The sequence below is a fragment of the Miscanthus floridulus genome, chromosome 7 (genome assembly GCF_019320115.1).
Source record: "Miscanthus floridulus cultivar M001 chromosome 7, ASM1932011v1, whole genome shotgun sequence".
Taxonomy (NCBI): domain Eukaryota; kingdom Viridiplantae; phylum Streptophyta; class Magnoliopsida; order Poales; family Poaceae; genus Miscanthus; species Miscanthus floridulus.
The window spans coordinates 81398963-81423914 of record NC_089586.1 but is presented as its reverse complement, the minus strand read 5'-3'; the positions used below and the strand labels follow the sequence as shown (position 1 = coordinate 81423914).

General features: G+C 45.3%; 1 pseudogene; it reads left to right on the top strand.

Moving 5' to 3' along the window:
- The first annotated feature begins 5545 nt into the window (after positions 1-5545).
- On the top strand, positions 5546-7663 carry LOC136467166 (uncharacterized; annotated as a pseudogene).
- The last annotated feature ends 17289 nt before the right edge of the window (positions 7664-24952 follow it).

Below are 24952 nucleotides of genomic sequence, written 5' to 3'. Positions count from 1 at the left end.
ATACCAGCTGTAGCAGAGCCGACCAATTATACGAGATTAAGTAAGGAAATCTTCCGCCGAAAGCTAGATAATTTAGCAAACTTAAGCCCGTATAACCCGGTAGTCCGTGAAACCATGAAGGATTTCAAACCAATCAACATACAAACCAAGATCGTACAAGTTTAGCAAGCACCGTCATATGTTACATAAAGTTCGCAATGACAGTTGGATACATCGGAGTTTAGAACATAAAGTTATTACAACCCAAGTTCAAACTGAAATAGCGGAAGCAAATAGTTTTAAAGCCACACACACACTTTTGGTTCAGATACAGTGCCAGTAGGTAGTCATCTCCAACAAAAGCATCAGATGAGAGATATGGAGTGACCATTGCCCTTGGTCCTAGTTGTCGCCCATCGCCGGGTACAGGCAGTTAATGCAATAACCGTAATACATTTGACCATCTGCAACAACAATGGGAACAACGCCCTGAGTACGAGAAGGTACTCAGCTAGACTTACCCGTCTTAAACCAAAATAAAGCGACACCAAGGATTATGCAAGGCTTTCTTTAGTAGGGCTAGCTGACTCATTTGCGAAAAGCATAAGCTATCATGAAGAAACCATTTTAAGTACTTTGCATCATCTTTATTATGACCTATCCATCTAGGTAAGCACCTATACTATAGCAATCACTTGATTAACCAATAACATCCAGTTACCAACTTAGATTTAGCATATCCCATACCATCCAGATAACCATCAGTGTTCCATCATAATTACTATGATGCTGTAGCTTCGAGTCAAGTGCTCACTATCCAGGAGCGATGGCGATTCGAATCGATTCCTAACCAGCTGGTGATTTATTCCTCACACAAACCACACTCACCGATCAAGTGAGCTACAGATCACTAATGACACTTTCCAAGTAGCCGTGGGATAACAGTCATGGACCGCACTACCCAGGGACCGCCCGACAGCCAGGACGCACCTTGGGCTCACTCTTCGTGTCCCCGTCATATCCCCTTCAGCACCAGTCTGCCAATCCGAGTTTATCCCGGCTCGAATAGTGTCACTAGCTTCGCGGTCGAAAGGTACTTTATTCGGCCAGCTAAATGTGAGGCATATGTTCAACATGACAAGAGGGACGAGCAACGATCGGTCCTTAATCGACATAGACAGAAAACTAACAGCACCCTAGAACCCTGTCTGGTTGCCTCCAACTTTTCCGTCCGGTCTCCAATTATCCATCACACATGGTTAATTCTAGGATATCATTCTTTCATAGCTACATTCTCCTAGTAACCACCTATAAATGTAGGTGACCGGAAATCACCGATCGCTACCTGGTCTAAGCAAGGCTAAGCAGTTATTCGATCCTGACCTAACTAGGGTAAAAAGGTAATAAGGTAGGCAAGGATAGTAATAAATGCATCAACGGTTTCAATCAACTCCTACAACTTAATGCAACAATATATAAACTCATATATAGAAAGAATTGCTTTTATAAAGTAGGAGACTTAGAATGCTCCGAGGCTTGCCTCGTTCGAACGAACTAGGTTGATGATCCACGCACTCGGGCAAGTCCTCTCCTTGCTCCTCTTCCTCTGGCACCTCCTGTGCCTGGATTTCTTATGGATCTGTCCCAGTCTGCTCTTCCTGAACTGCTACTAGCAACTCCTCCTATGATCCTATATGATGTAGATGTATAAGTGCTCATGCATAGGTGCATCGGAGAGATGACATGTAATGATCATGATGCATGGAATGTAGATGAACATGTTTAACTTTATTGGACATAGTAGAAGTAAAGCTCTTCTACAAGGTAGCCAACATCATCCAAGAACATGTACTACTATACTACTACTACAACCACTATACTAACATGCCAAGTCACCACATCAAGCTAAAATGCTTCAAAGATACACCAAAGCAAACATTATTAACTAAACATGCATTAAAAAGGTTAATTAAACCCTAATTGAAACTAGGTTTGAACAGCAACACCTATTTTGGTAGTACAGAAAAATCTGAGAAAATTACAGTAGCATAGTACTACTCTAAGTAGACTACCATAAAATTTTCATGGCATTTGGATAAGTAAAATAGCCTACACAAAAATAACAAGCTATGGCATAAATATGAGCATGAAAATACTTTGTATTATGAAAAGTATCAAACAATAGATTTAATATTTTTCCTATGTTCTACACAGTAAACAATCACTGCACAAAAATTATCATACACATGCTTTATACAATTTTTGCTCTCTATCAAAATAACAAAAATCATCAATTAAAGGCACTTGAACTACACATCAATATTTCTCTATAGAACATGCATGACATATATTTTTCCTACAAAGTACATCACTAAAGGAGATTAACAAAACTAGAACCATATTTTTCTGATAATTATTCTATTTACTAGACATTTTCTAAGATAACAACAAATACAAGAATTAAATAAAACCCTATACAAAAGTATCACAAAAACCACATGCAATATTTTTCTACTGTAGATCTAAGAATAAGAAGCATATAGAAATTTGTTTCATCAAATTTGGAGCAATATTTTTCGATTTATGAATTTCCAAAGCATTTAAATAAAATATGTAAATCATTTCTTTTAATCTTTCTGAAATTCCCGGTTCAAAATTGCTAGATCCACCCAGATCTGAACACACACACACATACACACCGAGCGACAGATAGGCGGGCTCCTGCGTCAGGCAGGCCCCACCTGGCAGCCACACAGGACAGAGGAGGCGGCGGAACGCCGAGATCTCACCGACGGCGAGGTCTCTGGCCCAGTGAAGGTGACCAACGTGCTCTATGGCTCAAGGCGAACTCAGCTGTGCAACGAGCATGGCCAGAGGTGCACGGAGGCGACCTCACGGGCGTGCATGGCAGCACGTCGGCTCGGCTCTCTAGCGGGAGCACGTCTCTGGCCATGGGGTGGCGCGGGGAGCGGCGCACGATCACCGGGAGACCGAGAGGGTCCGGATGAGTGCAAAAATGGGGCGATAGGGGGAGCGAAACGGTGAGCGTGTCGGAGCAGAGTCCTCCGACAAGGAGGAGCTCAACTCCGATGAGCGATTGTCGGGCGGTGAAGGCTTACCAAGGTGAAAGGACACGAGCACCAGCTGCGCGATGGTAAGGCTAAGCACCGGCTAAGACGGAGCGAGCTCCGGTGAACTAGAGTGGCTGGAACAGCCAACTCCGGCAAGCGTGCGTGGCGGAGCTGCGCGGCTACGGCTGCTGCTGCGTTGTAGGCGCGTGAGAGACAGCGAGGAAGATAGGAGAGTTGGAGTGCGGCGCCAGGGTGCGGTTGGTCGGGCCTTGAAGGCAGCGCGACCGGTAGGGACGGCCACCGCCCCTCGCGCCGGTGTGCGGTCGCCGCGTGGCGAGCGCGGAGGCGAGCGAGGCGGGCGCAGCGTGCGGGCAGGGGAGCGGGAGGCGCGGGGGTAGGCCGGGCGGCTTCGGCGGGGGCCGAGAAAGGAGGGCGCGGCCCATTAAGGTGAAAATGTGATTTTTCCTTTTTATTTTCTTCTCCAAATTCATTCAAATGAAATTTTGAACCTTTTCGAAAGCAGTTTCAAAAGTTGGACCCAAAATAAAAGTTGCTCAGAAAAAATGTACTCTACAACTTTATCAAAAGGAGTAAGGTCAAAATCCAATTAGATTTTGAACTATATATTTAAAGTTAATTTAAATAAAAAACCCTATTTTAGAAGATTATTTTTAAAAGCAAAATTTGAGAAAACTTTGAATATACACCTTGCTCCAAATTGCATCCTAATTACTTCTAAGTGGTCTAAGTGATCAACCAAGGTACACACATGGCAAAACAAACATAGCATCCAATCTATTAAAACAAAACTATGCAACATACATGTTTCATTAGTATGTTTCAATTCTATATTTCATGTCATGCTTATTGAATGCATGATGATGATTATGCTCATGATTTGTAAAATGTTAATGCATGGTTAACACTAAGGTGTTACAGACACAAGGATTATACTGGTTTGGGCCGAATATCCCTACGTCCAGTTTTGAGCTGCTCGTGTTAATAGCACTGAGTTTGTAGTAGGGGGTTACAAACTGACGAGAGAGGGAGATAGCTCCCAAGTCTCAGGTTCAGTTGCTCGGTGCTCGATGTCTGATGAGGTGCGGTGAACTGATCCCCTAAGTGGGACGTCATGCTTTCCCTTTTATAGGACCAAGGAAAAGCAGGGGTTACAACCGAAGGGAAGAGGGAAAAAGAGAAAGAAATAAGGCTCCCGGGGGTATACTGTCCTCCTCTTCACGTGGGCCCCACTGACCCTGTAGATCATGGCGGCAGCGACGTTGTACTAGGGTCCTATTGGTCGCTGCAACTTACGTGCGGGCGTCGCGCGCCATTCTTGTCTTTCGTCCCATCCGAATGGACGAAATGGTCAGAGGGTTCTCTGACAGAGGCCATACGAGGGGCTCGCGGTACAGCGCTAGTCAACTGATGCCGGTTGACTGACATTGGACGGTGCTTAGGCAGGGAGTTGACAACACAGTGCTGGTCTATTGACGCGATGGGTGATGTGAGTTCCCCAGCATGGCCTGATGCGACCGCTAGTTGCATCAGGACTCGTCCGAGATATGCTCCTGGGCGTGCGCCTCCATGTCGTAGTGGTTGAAGCGGTTCGAGCTCTACCCTGGGACCACTGCTTTGGTCCGGTAGCAGATCCGATCCCCAAGGATCGGGCGAGGCGGAAATCTCTCCTTGGGAGCCGGGCGAGACGGAATCCAACCCCCGGGGGTCGGACAAGGTAGGGCCCTCCCCGTGGGACCGGACGAGGCGGAAACCTCACCCTCGGTGTCGGACGAGGCGTGGCCCAGCCCTTGGGGGTCGGACGAGGCGGAAACTTCGCTCTCAGAGTCGAACGATGTGGAAACCTCGTCCTCGGCGTCAGACGAGGCGTGGCCCGGCCCCTGGAGGTCGGACGAGGCCGTAGTTGCGTCTTTAACCATCGGATAAGGCAACGTGACGCTCTTTAATCCTTTGGCTCGGATACCTGGGTATAGATATCCGACAGTTTCATTTCTCAGTGTTCAAGGCTTTGGTGCTTTTAGATTTGAAGTGAGGAATAAAAGTGAATCTCTCAGTGTACGATTATGGCTTCTCCCTTTTCAACCGAAAACGGCTTCAAACGACTTCTCCCACTAAATTGTTTGGTAGGGCTCTTTCGGAGGAGCATGAGCCGGAGAAGAGCTTTACTAAATGGGACCTTGCATGGTGTTGTAATCAAATGTGGCATGTAAATTATATAGGCATTCGAAACTATATCTAAAATAAACATAGCCACTTTGACAAATAATATATTTTACTATTTTTTCATATATCGGTAAAAGAACACAATCAACTAAAATATACGTATTAATTAATTTTAAAATGAACCACCACTGTCTTTGGCCTTCCTACTTTGCCGTGAAGGTGCTTAACGTCAGAACGGGGACCACTGGCAGCAGGCGGCGGGGAAGCGGGAGTGAACGCTCGGAAGAGGATGGCATCCGTGGCCCGTTTCCAGGTCCAGGATTAGGCTGCAGACAATAGCATCGACACCCGCTAGCCACACAAGACACGGCGATACCTCGTGCCCGGAGGCGCGCGCCACCGCCGGTCCGCCGCCATGCTGATCCCCGCACAGTCGGCACCGGCGCCTCCGTTCTCCTCTCTCCGCTCCATATCGTCACACTACCTCCTCCTTCCGTCCCACTTCCTTCCCCCTGGCGGCTCCAGCGTCCTTCCCCCGCTCCGCCGCGGGGACCTCGCCATCCGCATGGGCGGCGGGCCGCGCACCTACCCCGGCGGCGTGTCCAAGTGGCAGTGGAAGCGGATGCAGGCCAAGAAGGCCCGGCAGCTCCTCAAGGCGCGCCTCGCCCGCGAGCGCCAGCTCTACGAGATGCGCAAGCGCGCCGAGCTCCGCGACGCCGTCGCGCACCTCGAGCGGCCCTGGGACCCGGACTCCTCCTCCGCCTGCCGACGCGTCCGCCGTGGCTCCCAACCTGCTCTCCGTCGCTGCCGAGGACCAGCTCAGGGCGCTCGCGGACCGTTTCCACCGCCCCGGCGGCGTCGACCTCTGGAACGACCGCGACGGGCCCCGGGTCTTCGCGTCCCCGGCCACAGGCGCGGCCTCCGCCAGGTTCTTCCCCAGGAACGCCTTCCACAGCATCCAGCCCTACGCGCTCATCAGCGACTGTCGGGGAGGCGACCGTGCCGCGTGGCGGTGCGCAGGGTGTTCGTGAGAATGCCGCGGAGGACGAAGCATATAGTGGCATTACTGATCGCGAGGCGGTTGAACTCACAGAAAGGGATGGAACATGGGAGCCGGTGAATGCCCTCAGCGACGCCGATGACAGCATTGCCGGTGACTGGACCTCGGATGATGATGATGACAGCGATGCTATTTCTGAATCAGAGGACATTGGAGATGTCGGTTCTTGGCGCGAGCAAGGAACCGTGGTTAGGAGAAATGGAAGGAGCAATGGTGTGGCAAGATGGGAAGCTGCAGGTGCAGTGGCTGCCGGCAGCAACAACGACAGAGGTTGGAGTGGTAATGCTTTCTTCTCGGACTCGGAACGACCAAGAGAAGGTCATCGTGAGCAAAGATGGCAGGAGAGAAGCACCAGTGCAAGTCCAAGGAAGCAGGCCAGTGGGAGATGGACTGGCTTGAAGGCCACAGCAGGCAGCCATGTCAGGCAGAGGGGGAGAACTGGTGCTGGTTCGTTCTCTGAATCTGAGGTGATCCACGGTGGCTCCGAGCCGAAATGGAGAGCAAGCAAGGGCAAGAGAGATGACACAAGGAATGGTGCCGGCAGGTGGAATGCTCCTAAGGAAGGATTGGATGGCTGATGGGTTTGATTCAAATCCAGACAGTGCAAGAGGGAGGGAACTGGAACCAAGACGGGGAGCTAGAAATAATGCCAACGGCGGGGAGAAGCTGTTGAAGTACTTGAGGGGTGACCCGCACGCAAACAGCAGCAATGGCTTTGCGGAGGATTTGGAGGCACCAAAATGGAAGCCGAGAAGAATGAATCGAGCTAGGAACAACAGTGGTGGCAGAGATGATGACATGGGTGGGAGATTCAGGCGAGGTGAGGATGGCAGAAAGGACGGTGGACGTAAGACGAGCAGGAATGGAGGACGACGGCTCTGGGGAGACGAATACTCGCTACGCCCAACGTCGGAACTGCGCGGCTCTTGGCCGGAGACAGGATCGGATGGATTGTAGGTAGCAGAGACAGACTGACATGATCTATTTATGCTAACTTTTGTAAAACTACACCATCTGTTGAAAAGTAATGTATTGATATTTAGCTTATTTTGCTGCACCGCTGGCCATGTACTCCACCAATCAACAATGAACAGCTCAGCCAAGTTAACTTTAACGGAAACGGTACCAAGTTCAAGTGGAGACAACACGTGCAAAATCAAATAAGCACATAAAAGATACCCATGATTCTTGAATTACATGAGCATTGTCAGATCCAGGTACCAAGTATTAGCACAGGGTTTCAAGACAATAGTTGGACCAGTGGGCAAGTCTACCTGGTCACAGATTACAATATGGTCATGGTTGACCTTATGAGCTCAAACTGTAAAAAGATCAACAACACCAGTGCTTGGTAAATTTGGCTCCAGCTACTTGACCTGCAACACATAATATCATCAATTAATCACACGAATATTAAGCAGCTGAGCATTTGTTACGATGAAAACCCAGAGCAAGCTAGCAGCCTGGCCCATGCAGAAACAGATATTGAGCGCAAAACAATCAAGCGTAGAAATGTCAGAAGAAAAAGCAGATTCATAACTCACAAATGAGAAAATCAATAACCAAAATCATGAGTAATTCGTTGGATTTCATTTGCAGAGATGTGCTGCAAAGTTTAACCAACCCCAGCATAGTATAAGCAAACACACTCAAAACTAATGTACTTAATGTAGCCAATAGAATTTCAACCAACTATCCTGATTTTAGAATCTTAACAGATCTGTACATAAGATATCCAACTGATCTGCTAATAAGCTACTTTTTATTTCACCAGAACATAACGATAGTGCAATATGAATTGGCATAAACAGAATATTAATAAGTTAGTCACTTAATCTGAGAAGGAGAATATCATTATTTTAATAGCAGCAGGCATTATTGAGGGCCAATAAACATATCAATTATGTAAAACAGGTAGTATCGTCTACCACTAAAATTTAGCAGGGGGGATCCAGCTGAGATTGAAAGAATATTTATATTTCCTTGTATATAGATAGTAACATGTCATATAGTACAACTAGACAAACACAGCTGATCCTGGGTAGGTTTGTAATAAAGTATATCATGAACAGAATGAGTATGTGTTAACCAATATGCGTGGTGGCTATTCAAAATTTAAAACATACCTGAACAAAACATGTAATTCAGAAGTAATGCAATTTAGTTATTCGTAGTTTACATGCTAGGAAAATACCAAGCACCAATTTAAAACCCCCTATCAGAAGACCTAGCTAAAGTACTTGATCATTCTTGGTGCTAGCTATATGCTGATCAATAAACCCAAAGGACATCTCCATTAAGCAGTTCTAAAGTAATAAATCTCTACGAAAAAAAACTCAGCCATATGTCTGCTTAAGATCATACAACGTATATGCAGCTTACAAAATATTTCGAGCTATTAACCCATGCCTATGGTCATCTATTTCACAAGATCTTTTGGCAGTTCAATACATGCATCTCGACGCAAACGGAAATTTAAATGACTGGAACATATATAGTGGGCAAGAAAATTGAAAGCCTAACCTTAAGCCAGTTTCTCTACAAATGTTTTTTCATTTTATAATTTATATATTCGAAATTTAGCTTGTATACAAAGAACTATTGATTGTTCTTATTACATTTTAGTGCTGTTTGGTTCCCAATTTTGTAACATCCGATTACGTTGAGAAAGTGATACACATACATGTGTTTGGTTCGCATTAAGGGGCTGTTTGGTTCAACTCCAGGCAAGCAAACTTTCCTGGGGCATGCGCGGGCATCCGATTTCGGACACCTGTGCTGTGGGTCGCTAGTCTGCCTGGGAGGGTCCAATCCAAGCAGCCCCTAACCGTAATAGCTTTATCGGATGACAGGCCTATTCAAGCCCGTTACAGCTCCTACTCAAATAGTAACGCAGAATGATACCTCATGGCTCTCATCGTCCTTCGTACCACCCAGACCTTGCTCAAAAAGACGAACAGGGTTGCTGCTACACAGTTGCCCAGCCACCTCTGCTTGCTCAGGAAGAGCAAGTTCCCGATCGTTGTGGATCCTTGTCGATCCTATCTGATATCTTTCCGTCCCCATCTCTCGGTCCCAATCCCTCTCTGCTTGCAAAAAAGATACCACACTCTGGCTCTGGTCTTCCTCTGTACCACCCAGACCTTGCTTGAAAAGACGGTCACCTAGTCACCTCTCTGCTTGCTCAGCAAAAGCAGTCTCCCTCTCTACACTTGCCATGGTGGCACCAATGACAAAGAACACGGCAGCAGCCATGGTTTCCTTGCAGGTGGACTACAGGGTGGAGTGTCGCGAGGAGTGGAGAGGGGGCTGCCAGAGTTTGTTCAATGGGGAGGTCAACAGCATTGGATGTTTGAGTCTATGTGAGGGTCATGACTGTGCCATGGGATTTGATACCAGGGCAGAACCAAACAATCTCTGCTTTCTAGCATTCCCCTTACATTTGCAGTGCAACTTGATACCATTTACATTAACATTTCCAGCGCACCAAACAAAAACTTTCTTCGTGGTAAGTGATTAGTCTACATTCAAGTGAGTTGGTCCAGAACTGATGGCTTTGATGCCACATTGCCATATAATTAAATTGCCAGACTACCAAATACTGTACTACTTCCTCCATTACAAATTATAGGTCGCTTTGACTTTTTTGGTACGTACATTTTGCTATACATCTAGACATATGTTATATCTAGATACATAGCAAAATGAATGTACTAAAAAAGTCAAAGTGACTTATAATTTGGAACGGAGAGAGTAACCACCAGTGGAGAAGATAAATATTTAAGAGTTGCAGTGGTTTGCCATTTCTCTCGAATCTGAAATATTTAAGCTGGTCTGTCACGACTGATAGATACAATACAAGTGGACAAGATAAATGCTTATGGGTCACACCCTTGCAGTCGTGACATGGTGTCGCAAGATTTCTGAAGAAGTCTAATCCTTTCATTTCATAGATATTATGTCTAGTGGTTTACTGGTTCCCGATCAGAATGTCAACATATGCTATTCGACAGAAAATGAATGCATACAGAACACTGGTGCAGGCAAGAGACGCATTCTGGTCCCAAAGCTTTGGGGGACATAATAAGCGCAGGCTAATCACTTCAGTTCAGTTTAATCCAAACAGGGCTGTTGTGTCCAGTGTGCGAATTTATAACCCGATCTAAAGGAAACAATAGAACGCAATCCTGAAAGGGCAGATCTACATGAACAAACCCTATCAAATCCCTCCAAATGCATCGTCCAATCCAAGCCTGACCAAACAAACTCATTTCCCCGTGTAAACAGGGGGGCGGGCACGGGTGGGGGCTTACCTTGGAGTCACGGATCCTGCCCGGCGATCTAGTGGTGGTGGTCGCCGGAGGGGCGGTAGAGGCGGTTGTAGGCGGCCTCGCCGACGAGGTAGATCCCGAAGGCGACGATGGCGATGCCGAGCCCCGGTGTGGCGTGGCGCAGCTGGTTCCCCACCATCGGGTGCCTCCTCCACTCGTCCCTCCGCCGGAAAAACTCCCCAGTCGCGTTGAGTCCCTTCCCTCCGCTCGCCATCGCCTCCGCGCGCTCTCTCTCTCTCCCACAACTGTTCGAAGCAGGAAGATAGGGCAAAGAGCCTTTTACGCTAGTGCCATTAAAAAAGATGACCTAATTGTCAATGCTCCTATAAAATTGGGGTCTATCACTGCCGTTCCTAGGTTTGGAAACTTCTTTCGCCCAAGCCATTCCATCGCATCTCCGCTTGTTTTTCGCCGTTTGGGAGGCCTGACATGTGGGGTCGGGCATGGGAAATGACCCAGTTGTCCATGGGTATAGAGACAAGATAGGTCTCCGTGTTGACCAGTATTGACCGCTCTCACTCTTCCCATCTCGCTCGATTCCTACTATGTCCCCATCCCCTAAGCCCTAGCGGCGACAGGACAGTCACTGGCTACGGCGGCAGCGACGGAGAGAGAAGAAATCGATCCCTCGTTCGTGAGCCTCGGCATGGGATAGTGGTGCAACGAAGATAACGTTGCTCATCCTCTGCATTGGCGGCTGAAAGTGCATCTAGCCCTTTAGTGGGTTTTGGATAATTGGATAACAACGTGATTAAAGGACTAACCCGTTTGCTTAGTGTGAACAGGTAATAGGTTATCTCACAGGTACTTAATGAAAGCCAAAATGATGTGTTGTTGTATAAACAATCTAGTTCAAGCACAAGACAACAATGCAAATGAAATTTATGTGAAGGTTTATTTCTTATGGGATTTCCATGTACTATGTGAAAGCAAGCTCATGATTATTAGTTAACGAGACATGAGGGATTGCATATGGAATGGTCTCATATTTGAAGCTTGCTAAATTAAAATGAAAAAGATAACAATACATATGAATGGATGATTCAACACAAGATGTGACTTGATGGCTTGAGATGGTGAAGATAGCAAGGAAAGGCTTCGAGATACTAAGCAAGGGTGAAGGGCAAGCGACGGCTTGGCGATCGAAGAACCTAGCTAGGGTGAAGAAGAAAGTACTTGCATTTAGTTGAGGTACTAATCAAGCTAAGATGGTCATATTGATGTGAAGGATCAAATCTATAATGAAGTATTTGATGGAAGTGACTTGATACATTTGGGATTATTCAAACTTGATGAATGGAATCAAGTCACATGCTCAAGATGGCTATGCTCAAGTGAAAAGATCGACATCAACTTGTTAGCACCCTTACTTGATGAAGATTGGAAGGGACGGCATCAATTCAAAAGAACAACTCAAGTGGTACAAATTCATATTTCCGTTTATCTTGAGTTTAATAGGTATGCCGTACTATTAAGAGGGATGCATCATGTTGATAGATAATGTTTCATAAGTGCTCAAGCCAACCCATGTGAGTTTTGAGTATTTGAGCGACAAAAGTGCTAACTGATTTCTTGCTGGTCTGGCAATACCGGACTTGTCCGGTATTCATACCGGACGTGTCCGGTATTTGTCCAGCAGCTGTAAAACTGTTATTCTCGGGTTGGTTCGTCGGGAGTTCCGACGTAGGTCGGGAGTTCCAATGGTCGAGAGTCCCGGCATGGGTCGGGAGTTCCGACGTCTCGCACTTCAACTGATTTGGAGGGTTCACTGTCCTGGTCATACCGGACGTGTCCGGTATTCATACCGGACGTCCGGTATGGATGACCAGAAGCCAACGGCTAGTTTTCAAAAGCCGTGAGGGTCGGGAGTACCGACATGAGTCGGGAGTTCCGACGGTCGGGAGTTCCGACATGTGTCGGGAGTTCCGACACCTCACTAACTTTAACTCAGTTACATGTTTTTCAAATTTGCTGAGGGTCGGGGGTTCCGACTTGAGTCGGGAGTTCCGACGGTCGGAAGTCTCGGCATTCTTCGGGAGTTCCGACGCCTCACAACATCACTGTAACTTAGTTACCGTTGGCGCAGTGTGAGTCATACCGGACGTGTCCGGTATGCATACCGGACGTGTCCGGTATTGTAACGGCTAGTTTTCCTTGGGGGCTATAAATACCCCCAAGCCTCCACCTTTGGGTACTGAGATAGACACACGTTTTTGAGCCTTGCCAACTCTCCTAAACCCTCTCTTAGTGAGTGTGTGATCCAAATTACAAAATCAATTTGTGGGTTGAGAAAGAATTTGAAAAAGAGAGCAAGCCACCACTTGAGCACTTGTGCATATTGTTAATCTCGTGATTCGCATTTGTTACTCTTGGACTCTTCGGTCCTAGACGGCTAGGCGTCACCGGAGAGCAACTGAGAGATTGTGGTTGCTTCGGAAAGTTTGTAACGGTTGATTCCGCCGCCTCGGAATCAAATTTGTGGAAGGAGGAAAAGGAGTTGGAAAAGACTCCGGCTAGAGTGACCTTCATGGTATCCTCTAGGGCTGACCTTCGCTGGGTCGCCCGCAGCCCCCTCAACGGAGAGTAGGACTCGAACGAGTCCGAACTTCGGTAAAACAAATATCGTGTCTAAATTCGCATTTCATTTGATATTTGTGTTGCTCTAGCTGTTCTGCAGGTTCTCTGTGTATATTGTCATCTCCATTAGGTGCCTGCAGTTTGGTTTGAAGATAGAAATTGAAAGGAGCAAGTTCGGGGCCGATCTGCAGAAATCGTGTATACCGGACACGTCCGGTATTCATACCGGACACGTCCGGTATTTCCTGCCTGCACTGAAAATATTTATTCTCTGTTCTAACTTGGTGTTGCAGGGTTGTAGCTTCTAGATATATTCTTTATACCTTGTTTACTTTGTGGCTAACTTGTGAGGGGTGGTAGTACTCTTAATTTGGAGTTTCCATTTTGGAAACTTCCCTTTCTAATTGTTTTCGCATTTAAATGTGTTAATTTTCAGAAACGCCTATTCACCCCCCCTCTAGGCGGCATCCTAGGTCCTTTCAATTGGTATCAGAGCGAGGTTCTCACCTAAAGCTTCACCGCCGTGAGAAAAGGATGTCGACGCCTATCGAGTTGGAGCCGGTGCTTCTCCAAAATGATGGTTCAAACTTTCTACCTTAGTCAATTCATGTACTCAATGCTTTTAGACATATTAGTCCTATTGTTGAGCATATTGTGTTTGCAAGCATACCTCTTCCTATAGTTGATTGGAGCAACTATAAGAATTTATCAAAAGAGGAAGAGATATGCGTGCAACTCAATGCTCAAGCTATTAATATCATTTTGAGTACATTGAGTGCAGAGGTTCAAGATGAGGCAATATTCAATGGACAACCACCTCCGGAGAGTGCTCATCTTATTTGGACCAAACTCGTTGAGTTATATGGAGAATCCAAATGCGATGATGCACTTGAGGTCGAGTCAATGGAAAGTATGTCCATTGTGTCTTCATGCGACAAAGAAGCCTCACAAGACCTCAAGAGCGCCGAGCCGGAGCAAGAAGTGCAAGCAGCGCATGACCAGCTGTCTGCCTACACATACCGGACGTGTCCGGTATGGCCGAGGCAGCAGACCAGCAAGCAGCTGTTTGCAATGATGCTCAAGCCCGGTGGCAACCAAGTGATGAGTCAATCTCAGTATCTCATGATACTCATCACTTGTGTCTCATGGCCAAGAAAAGCAAGAAGAAGAGTAACAAGAAAGATCAAGGAAAGGAGAAGGCTCAAGTGGATGATCAAGATAAGAGTGATATTGAAGTTGAAGACAACTACAACCTTGATCATCTCAACCATAAAGACAAGTTCATCATCATGAAGATAGTTGAAAAGAATGATGAGCTTGAAGAAGAGATTGAGAAGCAAGAACAATCGCTTCAAAATCAAGAAAAGTTTCTCATCTCCAAATTGCAAGAGCTAAAGGCAATAAATGAGAGGTATGAAAAATTGTCAATTGAGCATGCTTTAGTTACTAACTCCTCTTCTAGTGTTTCACAACTAGAGAAGGAAAACTTCGAGCTCAAGGCAAGGCTAGATGAACTATCAAGCAAGTATAATGAGCTACAAGCAAATTATGTTCATCTAAAGTGCTCTCATGAGGAAGTAGTAGAATCAAGCATCATGCTTGAGGTGGCTCATGAGGTTGTGATTACATCGGTAAAATTCTCTCAACCTCTCACACATCCGCTCACTAGTACACCATCTCAAATAAATATTTCTTGTACTAATGAGTGTGCTCCTCAAGCAAGCCAATCTTCGATTGAGCTAAATCTTATAGAAAACATAGAGCTCAAAGAAGAAGTGCAAAGATTAAAGAAAGATGTGATTCGGTTGAAGGGTAAGGAGAAAGCACAACCTTCTCAAGATAACCGTGATAACATGGTGAAGAAGCTTGAGAAGGGTTCAAACCTTGCTTCCTCCAAAGCCCAACAAAAGAATCACATCTCAAGCAAGGCCAACACAACCAAGAGCTAAGAAACATGGAAAAATGATGTGCTATGGTTGTGGATTATATGGACATGAGTGGGCTATGTGTCCACACAAGAGTTGGGCCGATAAGGTTGAAGCCGCCAATCAAAAGGCTTCTACCAAGGAGGCCAAGCAAGTGAAGAGTCATGGACAAAGTGCTTGTCTCATGAGCAAGAAATTAGGGGCATCTTACCAAGAAATGCCCAATGTACAAAGAAGCAAGAAAGGAAGCCCAAGTTGCAACTAGAGGATGCTATGGGTGCAATGAGATGGGCCACAAGGTTGATAGATGTCCATACAAGCAAAGCAAGCATAGAGCACACAAAGGCCGCATATGCTATGCTTGTAGAAGAAAGGGGCATCTAAGCTATGAATGCCCAAACGGTAAAACTCCTAAGCCAAACACATTTGTTTATAATGATATGCTTAGGAAGACCACAAATGGAGTTAGCACTAGTAAGGTGATGAGTTCACCACTAACTAATGCTAAAGCCATTTGGGTGCCTAAGCACTTGTTGACTAACCCAAAAGGACCCAACAAGAGTTGGGTACCAAATGTGCTTAGGTTGATAATGTAGGTACTTGGTGGTGAGATGAAAGCTTCGGGGTGGTTGAGCAAGCAAATTGACAATATTCACTCAATCTATCAACCAATTCTCATCATAATATCTTATATGGTTGACCCGAAGATAATTCAATGAATATATCATAGATTTCATTCTCACCATTGGTAACAAGTACCTAAACCTTGTAGGATAGCCACTTTGTTTGTTTCGTGTTCTATAGTTCACAAATAGGTACATTTGTGAAATAATGAAAGTGGCTAATAAGATTCAATTAAAAGAAATTCTACTTTGCCATATGATGCTTTTAACGGCTCTCTAGTAAAGCAATTCATTTGTTGAGATGCAAGTTTACAATAAATACTAGAGCTAAAATTACATGCAGTAAATTAATTGGTTCTGTCCTGAACCTATCGGACATGTCCGGTATTACTATCGGACGTGTCCGGTATGGCCAGGGACAGAAAGTCAGTGTTTCTGTTCTGTGTATTCCAGACGTGTCCGGTATACTACCGGACGTGTCCGGTATACTACCGGACGTGTCCGGTATTGCATGGACCAGAACACTAATTGTGTTGCAACTGAGTATTCGATCCATACATTTTTCATATATCCCTAACATACTCAGAAGCTTGTGTTTTATCAAATCTAAGTGGATTGTGAGCATCTCTTAAACTCACTTTTAAATATGGCAATCTTATTTGGTTTATGGTCAAAATGAAAATTGGCTCTCAATTTCTTATCAGAATAAAAGTGCTTGTTGAAAGTCATTCAAAATACTTGAAGCACTTATTTAGGGGGAGCTAAATTTCTATTTTGCACCATTGTGGACTAACAAATTTATCTAGCACTCCTTGTAGTCCTCTAGATGTAAAATTGAATTTGTATCAAGCATGATTACTTGGCAATCAAGGTCAACATAAAGATTATCATGCCATGTATCTTCTTAGTGGTATTCTTGTGGACTCAAGGCAAAGGTATGTTTTTCACATACATGTATTGTAAGTGCATCTAAGGCCCTTTACATGTTAGAATGTGCATCTGTGTGACATAGGAGAAATGTTTTTCAAAACCCATAACTAGCATGTGTAGGTGGTGTGAATTTGAAAAACTATTTGAATCTTGGTCTTTGCGACCTAGCCCTGTCATGTGGTGATTATGGCTCTCCTTGAGTGTTTGATCGGCTAATCACACATGACATGGTTTTTCTTAAGTCCACAATCTACTTTGTCTCACTTTATCTCTCTCAAGCAAGCAAATTATTGATTATGCCATATATTTGGAAAAGAGAAAATAAATTGATGGCATTGGATATGAAAAGTGATAGTACTCGATTTGGATCAAGATCATACACCTTTTTGGACTGAGCAACAACAGAGAAAGGGATTGGAAGAGTGAGAACACATTTTGGAATTATTTGGGCCAGCCCACGTATACCGGACGTGTCCGGTATGCTACCGGACATGTCCGGTATGAGCGGGACTATAAAAACAGAGCGTACCCCTTCGGCCCAAACAGACTTGCCTCCTCCAAACCAACCAGCCGACGCCCTTCTTCTCACCTAGGGCGACCAAGGATTTCACCAAGGAAAAGAGCGAGAGGGAGATTACATTGGAGAAGGCTTGGATCAAGGATTGAAGGCCCGTGGATTTAGATTTCACATCGCTCTCTCTTCTCTCCTCTCAAGGTACCCTAATCACGGACCTCGTCCGATCTACATGGTCAATGCATGATTTAAAAATTCCTTCGGTGATTATGCTGCATTGGTGATGAAGAAGCAATGCCCAAAGTTTGGTAGTAATCCATGTTGGTTTGAATCAGGGAACCCCGGTTAGGGTTGCTGGTCGCCCATACCGGACGTGTCCGGTATGCTACCGGACGTGTCCGGTATGACCCAGCAGAGCAGGCTCTCTGCTTCCTTTGATTCAATGCTATCCTAGAATTGTTTATTAGGCTACAGTTTCTTCTGTATCTATGTTTTGCAAACCTTGTGACAATGGTAGTGTCGAGGTGATTGTAAAACCTTGGATAAAAGAATCTATGTCTAATTACAATTCAGAGATAAGCTATGGGCATGTATCTAAAATTCTTGGAAAATCTTTGGATACAGGACAGCAGCCATGAGTGGACGACAGGAGCCGAGGTCCAAGCACAGGCATGATCCAGCACTTGAGAAGTACAAGAAGGCGAGACAGGATATGCATCCTGGATTCCAGCCGAGCAGCAGGAGGCCTACCAGAGGCTGCCTCTAGTGCAGCACCTCAGTATGCAGAGGGGTCAGGGAGCTCTTCTTCTGACACTAGATTCTGATGAGTTCAGAGTGGAGTCCAGAGAAGATAAGAAAGAGGAAGAGCACTCACAGAGGATCAGACTGGTGACAGCTCAGATGAGGAGGAGGAGCCAGTTCCTCCAGTTCAGCACCAGCCTGGTCAGGGGATGCACTATGGTCTCCTTGAGACACGTCTGCCCAATGTACCCTCCTATGTTTCCAGGGTTGATTACAGAGGAAAGGGTATGACCAGGAGAGCTAGAGATGAGCGAAGGGTTGATCCGAGAGGCTTACCTAAGGTTCAGTACGATCACCGCTTCCAGACAGCCTTTCACCTGGACTTCTACTCCAGTGTGATTCTCACCAGGAACCCTGTGATTGCCAGGTCTCAGTGGATTGACTGGCAGTACGTCAGAGAGTTGCAGAAGGCCTCAGTTGATCATGCCATTGCTATTTGCCAGCGCACTGGGGTTTATGAGATCATGGAGTTCCAGCATGACTAGAACACAGAGGTAGTAGCTCAGTTCTATGCTACTCTGTTTGTTGAGGAGGATGAGCGGCAGATGCACTGGATGCTTGAGGGCCAGTGGTACAGTGTTGACTATGATGTTTTTGCCGCCCAGCTTGGCTTCTCAGAGGATGATCTCTAGAGGGACAGGATCCACACCGAGCAAGGTGTTACCCCCTGAGCAGCTTGCATATATGTATCCTCCTTGGTGGTGAGAGAGGAGCTGTGGGGAAGGTTCTAGGTCTTCACCCTACCTATAGATACCTGGACAGGATGTTCAGGAAGACTATTGACTGCAAGGGTGGAGACAAGGGCAACATTGCAGATTATTCCAGGAACCTACTCCATAGGATGGCACCTGATGCTCAGGCCCTTTCAGCGTGTTTGACTTTATTTGGTCCGAGATCAGGAGTGTTGGAGAGAGGCCCCTCAAGGGCTATGGTTTTGCTCCTTATATCATGCATATGATTGAGCAGGTGACAGGGCACACATTCGAGTATGATAAGATTCACAAGGCCCTGAAGATTATTGCAGATCTACCTGAGATAGGGTTACCTCCAGCAGGACCAGGAGGAGCAGCAGCAGCACCAGAGGCAGATGCACCTAGGAGTGGTGCACCAGCAGGAGCTTCACCTTCACCACGTGCTCCTTCACGTTCTACTTCACGCCATGGCAGTCCTCCTTCGCCTATCCGCAGGCTTTTCAGCTCCATATTTGGGATGTGCCGTGACATCCAGACTAGGCAGCAGAAGGAGAGGGAGGCTAGGAGGAAGGACACTCAGACTTTGAAGCAAATTGCTTCTAATCTTGAGCTTGATCCTCCTAGGTCTCCTCTATCAGATGAGGCAGCTAGTGAGCCTGAGACTAAGGAGCAGCAGTAGGTTAGATATGATAGAGAGTATGTTGAGTTCATACAGCGACAGCAGCAGCAGCAGGCACCTGAGCACCCTGACACTCTACCACTTCAGGCTCGTGTGCCTACTCACTCTCAGCCATGTCCCAGCACTGCCGACGACTATGCTACAAATTGGTGGAGTGACTTGACAGGTGGTGGCGGCTACTACGGCTCTGGTGGCTATGACCCATCTGGTGCCAGTGGTTCTCGTCCGGCTAGTGTTACCCGCTCTGATGACGAAGATGCTGGGAGAGATGATGATGATGATGAGTGATGCCAGAGATTAGTGATAGCTTGTAGCCCCTTTGTCCTTAGTATGTCATTGTTGAACCTTTGTGGTGATAGATGACAAAGGGGGAGAGAGACTGATTAAAGCTTTAGGATAGTTTCATTTGCTTATCTTTATACCTGAAGATATGTACTACAGGCTTGTTTTTGAGCTTCATTGATTATATCTTGTGAGAGATGAGATTTATGCTTTATCTATGTATCTCTTGAGACATGATCTTTATCTATATATATCAGTGGTTTCTGGACTTGAGAAAATTTGTAATGAGTGCTATGTGTGAATTACATGTGTCATATTTATTTTCATAAGGACTATGCATGCTAGAATGAAAATATTTGATGTGATGCCTTTATATTTATTCTTGTATGATATATCTTGTCATATGCATCACAGTTTCTCTTTGTCACACACACATGCACCCCACGGATGCAATGATTTAGGAGGAGTCTCCTATTTGTTTTAGTATGTGCAATTGACATTTGAGGTCATTTTGTGGATTCTAATCATAAGCACATATTAAGGGGGAGCCTCTCATAAATCATTGAACCCAAAAGTTTAAATATTTATATCATTTCGTAAGCTTTAATCAAGTTGTCATCAATCACCTAAAAAGGGGGAGATTGAAAGTGCATCTAGCCCTTTAGTGGGTTTTGGATGATTGGATGACAACGTGATTAAAGGACTAACCCATTTGCTTAGTGTGAACAGGTAATAGGTTATCTCATAGGTACTTAATGAAAGCCAAAATAATGTGTTGTTGTATAAACAATCTAGTTCAAGCACAAGACAACAATGCAAATAGAATTCATGTGAAGGCTTATTTCTTGTGGGATTTCCATGTACTATGTGAAAGCAAGCTCATGATTATTAGTTAATGAGACATGAGGGATTGCATATGGAATGGTCTCATATTTGAAGCTTGCTAAATTAAAATGAAAAAGATAACAATACATATGAATGGATGATTCAACACAAGATGTGACTTGATGGCTTGAGATGGTGAAGATAGCAAGGAAAGGCTTCGAGGTACTAAGCAAGGGTGAAGGGCAAGCGACGGCTTGGCGGCCGAAGAACCTAGCTAGGGTGAAGAAGAAAGTACTTGCATTTAGTTGAGGTACTAATCAAGCTAAGATGGTCATATTGATGTGAAGGATCAAATCTATAATGAAGTATTTGATGGAAGTGACTTGATACATTTGGGATTATTCAAACTTGATGAATGGAATCAAGTCACATGCTCAAGATGGCTATGCTCAAGTGAAAAGATCGACATCAACTTGTTAGCACCCTTACTTGATGAAGATTGGAAGGGACGGCATCAATTCAAAAGAACAACTCAAGTGGTACAAATTCATATTTCCGTTTATCTTGAGTTTAATAGGTATGCCGTACTATTAAGAGGGATGCATCATGTTGATAGATAATGTTTCATAAGTGCTCAAGCCAACCCATGTGAGTTTTGAGTATTTGAGCGACAAAAGTGCTAACTGATTTCTTGCTGGTCTAGCAATACCGGACTTGTCCGGTATTCATACCGGACGTGTCCGGTATTTGTCCAGCAGCTGTAAAACTGTTATTCTCGGGTTGGTTTGTCAGGAGTTCCGACATAGGTCAGGAGTTCCGACGGTCGGGAGTCCCGACATGGGTCGGGAGTTCCGACGTCTCGCACTTCAACTGATTTGGAGGGTTCACTGTCCTGGTCATACCGAACGTGTCCGGTATTCATACCGGACGTGTCTGGTATGGATGACTAGAAGCCAACAGCTAGTTTTCAAAAGCCGTGAGGGTCGGGAGTTACCGACATGAGTCGAGAGTTCCGATGGTCGGGAGTTCCGACACCTCATAAACTTTAACTCAGTTACATGTTTTTCAAATTTGCTGAGGGTCGGGGGTTCCGACTTGAGTCGGGAGTTTCGACGGTCGGAAGTCCCGGCATTCTTCGGGAGTTCCGACGCCTCACAACATCACTGTAACTTAGTTACCGTTGGCGCAGTGTGAGTCATACCGGACGTGTCCGGTATGCATACCGGACGTGTCTGGTATTGCAACGGCTATAAAACGGCTAGTTTTCCTTGGGGGCTATAAATACCCCCAAGCCTCCACCTTTGGCTGCTGCTGATTCTACTGAGATAGACACACGTTTTTAAGCCTTGTCAACTCTCCTAAACCCTCTCTTAGTGAGTGTGTGATCCAAATTGCAAAATCAATTTGTGGGTTGAGAAAGAATTTGAAAAAGAGAGCAAGCCACCACTTGAGCACTTGTGCATATTGTCAATCTCGTGATTCGCATTTGTTACTCTTGGACTCTTCGGTCCTAGACGGCTAGGCGTCGCCGGAGAGCAACCGAGAGATTGTGGTTGCTTCAGAAAGTTTGTAACGGTCGATTCCGCTGCCTCGGAATCAAATTTGTGGAAGGAGGAAAAGGAGTTGGAAAAGACTCCGGCTAGAGTGACCTTCGTGGTACCCTCTAGGGCTGACCTTCGCTGGGTCACCCGCAGCCCCCTCAATGGAGAGTAGGACTCGAACGAGTCCGAACTTCGGTAAAACAAATATTGTGTCTAAATTCGCATTTCATTTGATATTTGTGTTGCTCTAGCTGTTCTGCAGGTTCTCTGTGTATATTGTCATCTCCATTAGGTGCCTGCAGTTTGGTTTGAAGATAGAAATCGAAAGGAGCAAGTTCGGGGCCGATCTGCAGAAATCGTGTATACCGGACACGTCCGGTATTCATACCAGACACGTCCGGTATTTCCTGCCTGCACTGAAAATATTTATTCTCTGTTCTAACTTGGTGTTGCAGGGTTGTAGCTTCTAGATATATTCTTTATACCTTGTTTACTTTGTGGCTAACTTGTGAGGGGTGGTAGTACTCTTAATTTGGAGTTTCCATTTTGGAAACTTCCCTTTCTAATTGTTTCCGTATTTAAAGGTGTTAATTTTTAGAAACGCCTATTCACCCCCCCTCTAGGCGACATCCTAGGTCCTTTCAGCGGCCCATGGAGGCGAACATGGCGACGGCCGACCGACCTTCCTGGTTCCAAGAAGGGTGAGTTCTATTTTCCCCCCTTGCTTGCTTGTTCATGGTGATTGTGGACAGTTAGGTCTAAGTGTGTTATGTGTGATTGCTGCCTTTTGTGATCGTTGTTGTTCATCTATAGGATGGATCCAAATAGTAGCTACAACATAGAATTTTGGATTGTTGCTGAAAATACTCATGCGCCGTGGTTTAGCTTGAATGAAGTTGTGGATGCTGATGTTGCAAACTACTCAAATGTGGTGTCTGGCATTGTGGATAAGTATCTTGGGCGTTATGGGGATGTTTTCAGTCTATTTTACTGGTGCCATGACACAAAGATGAACATCCCCTTGACCAATGACCAGCAGTTACTTGAGATGTTTGCCAAAAATAAAGCTAGCAAGTGATGTTACATGACTTTAGCCTACCATAAACCCAACACTGACCCTCCTATCATTCCTTCTTGGGATACCACTACTAAGCAATCTGTTGAACCCACCATGACTCCTTCCATGCCTTGTCCTAGCTTTGCAGAACCAAGTCAAACAAACAGTGAAAATGCAGATGATGCAGTCCTTGCAAACCCAAACCCAGAGAATGAGTATGTGGGTGTTGATGAGGAAGGGTTGTACATTGACCTTGGTCCACAGCACCCACCACCTCCACAACCTCAGTCTCAGCCTCAACCTACCAGCACACAAAATGAGTGTCCAAGTCCTAATAGAGCTGCATGCAATGAAAGTGACAGTGATGATAGAGTTGTTTCTGATGATAGTCCTGATAGAGCTATTTCTGATGATGACTATGAAATTAACCCTGATGACTTAGATGAAATGGTGAAAGACCATGAGCCTGATCTGATGGCACCAGCTGATTATGACAGAAACAACCCCTCTATGGCTGTAGGCAGTATGTTTGCAGACATATTTCAATTTAAGATGGCTTTAGCTACTCATGCTGCAATAAGAGAGAATCGGTATTTCATTCAAAAGAGTGATACATGAAGGTACATAGTGTACTGCCACTAGAGGAATGATTGTTGCCCCTAGAGAATCCATGCATCAACCATGAGGGATGGTAAAACAATTCAGGTGATATATATGTTCATTAGTATTTAGCATTGTTCTTTGTTCATATTTAACATAGTCTACTGCCTTAACTTTGATGATTTGATTCACAGGTAAAGGTGAACCCAGCCAGCCATGACTGTCAGAGCAAGAGGACTGGAGTCCCTATTGGCTGCACCCAGTACTGGGTTTGTGAGAAAGTTATGGACTGGCTCAAAGAAGATGGAACTTTGGGTACTACTAAATTGATCAAGAAACTCAAGGAACATTTCAAGGTAGAGATGCCCTACATGAGAGTGTACAATGGTAAGAATCTTGCCATTGATAAGATTTATGGTCCATGGGACAAAAGTTTTAACGACCTGTATAGATTTAAGGCATAGATTAAGAGTGAGAGTCCTGGGTCATTGGTTGTGATTGATAACCACATAATCAACAACAAGCTAAGGTTCAATAGGTTCTTTTTTGCAATGAAAGCTTGTGTTGATGGTTTCCTTAGGGGTTGTAGACCTTACTTGGCAGTAGATAGCACATTCTTGTATGGAAGGTTCAGGGGACAGTTATGCATAGCATGTGCAGTTGATGGTCACAACTGGATGTACCTAGTTGCTGTAGGTATCATAGACTCTGAAACAAATGAGAATTGGGTTTGGTTCATGGAGAGGTTGAAGGATGCAATAGGCACCCCAGATGGTCTGACAATAAGCATAGACTGTGGACAAGTATTGTGGTGGGTCAGCCAAAGAAGAAGCTGAAGAAAGATACTACAGCCAACATAGAGACAAGTATTGTGGTGGCCACACCTACTGCAGGGATTGTTTTCCCTCCAAATGAGACTGTGGACAATGTTGTTACCAAGAAAAGGAAGAGAAAGGCCTCATCCACATCTACAAGTGCATCAACATCTCAGAAGCAATTTTCTAGCAGGTATGATGGTCATTCCTCTCCCTGTCATGTTTTCAATTTTCTAACTGTGGACAATGTTTTGAATGTGTGTTTACTTCTTCAAGATCTAGAACTGGATCAAATGATCATGTTCCTATCCAAGCTGTGCACCTGGCACCTTACCATGGCCCAGCTGAAGCCACAGCTGAAGCCACAACTGAAGCCACAGATAGTGCCACAGTGATGGCATCACTGAATGAGCAGAGAAGCAGCCGGTTGCCAGTCCAAGGAGGAGGAAGATTGGTCTCCAGAAGAAGC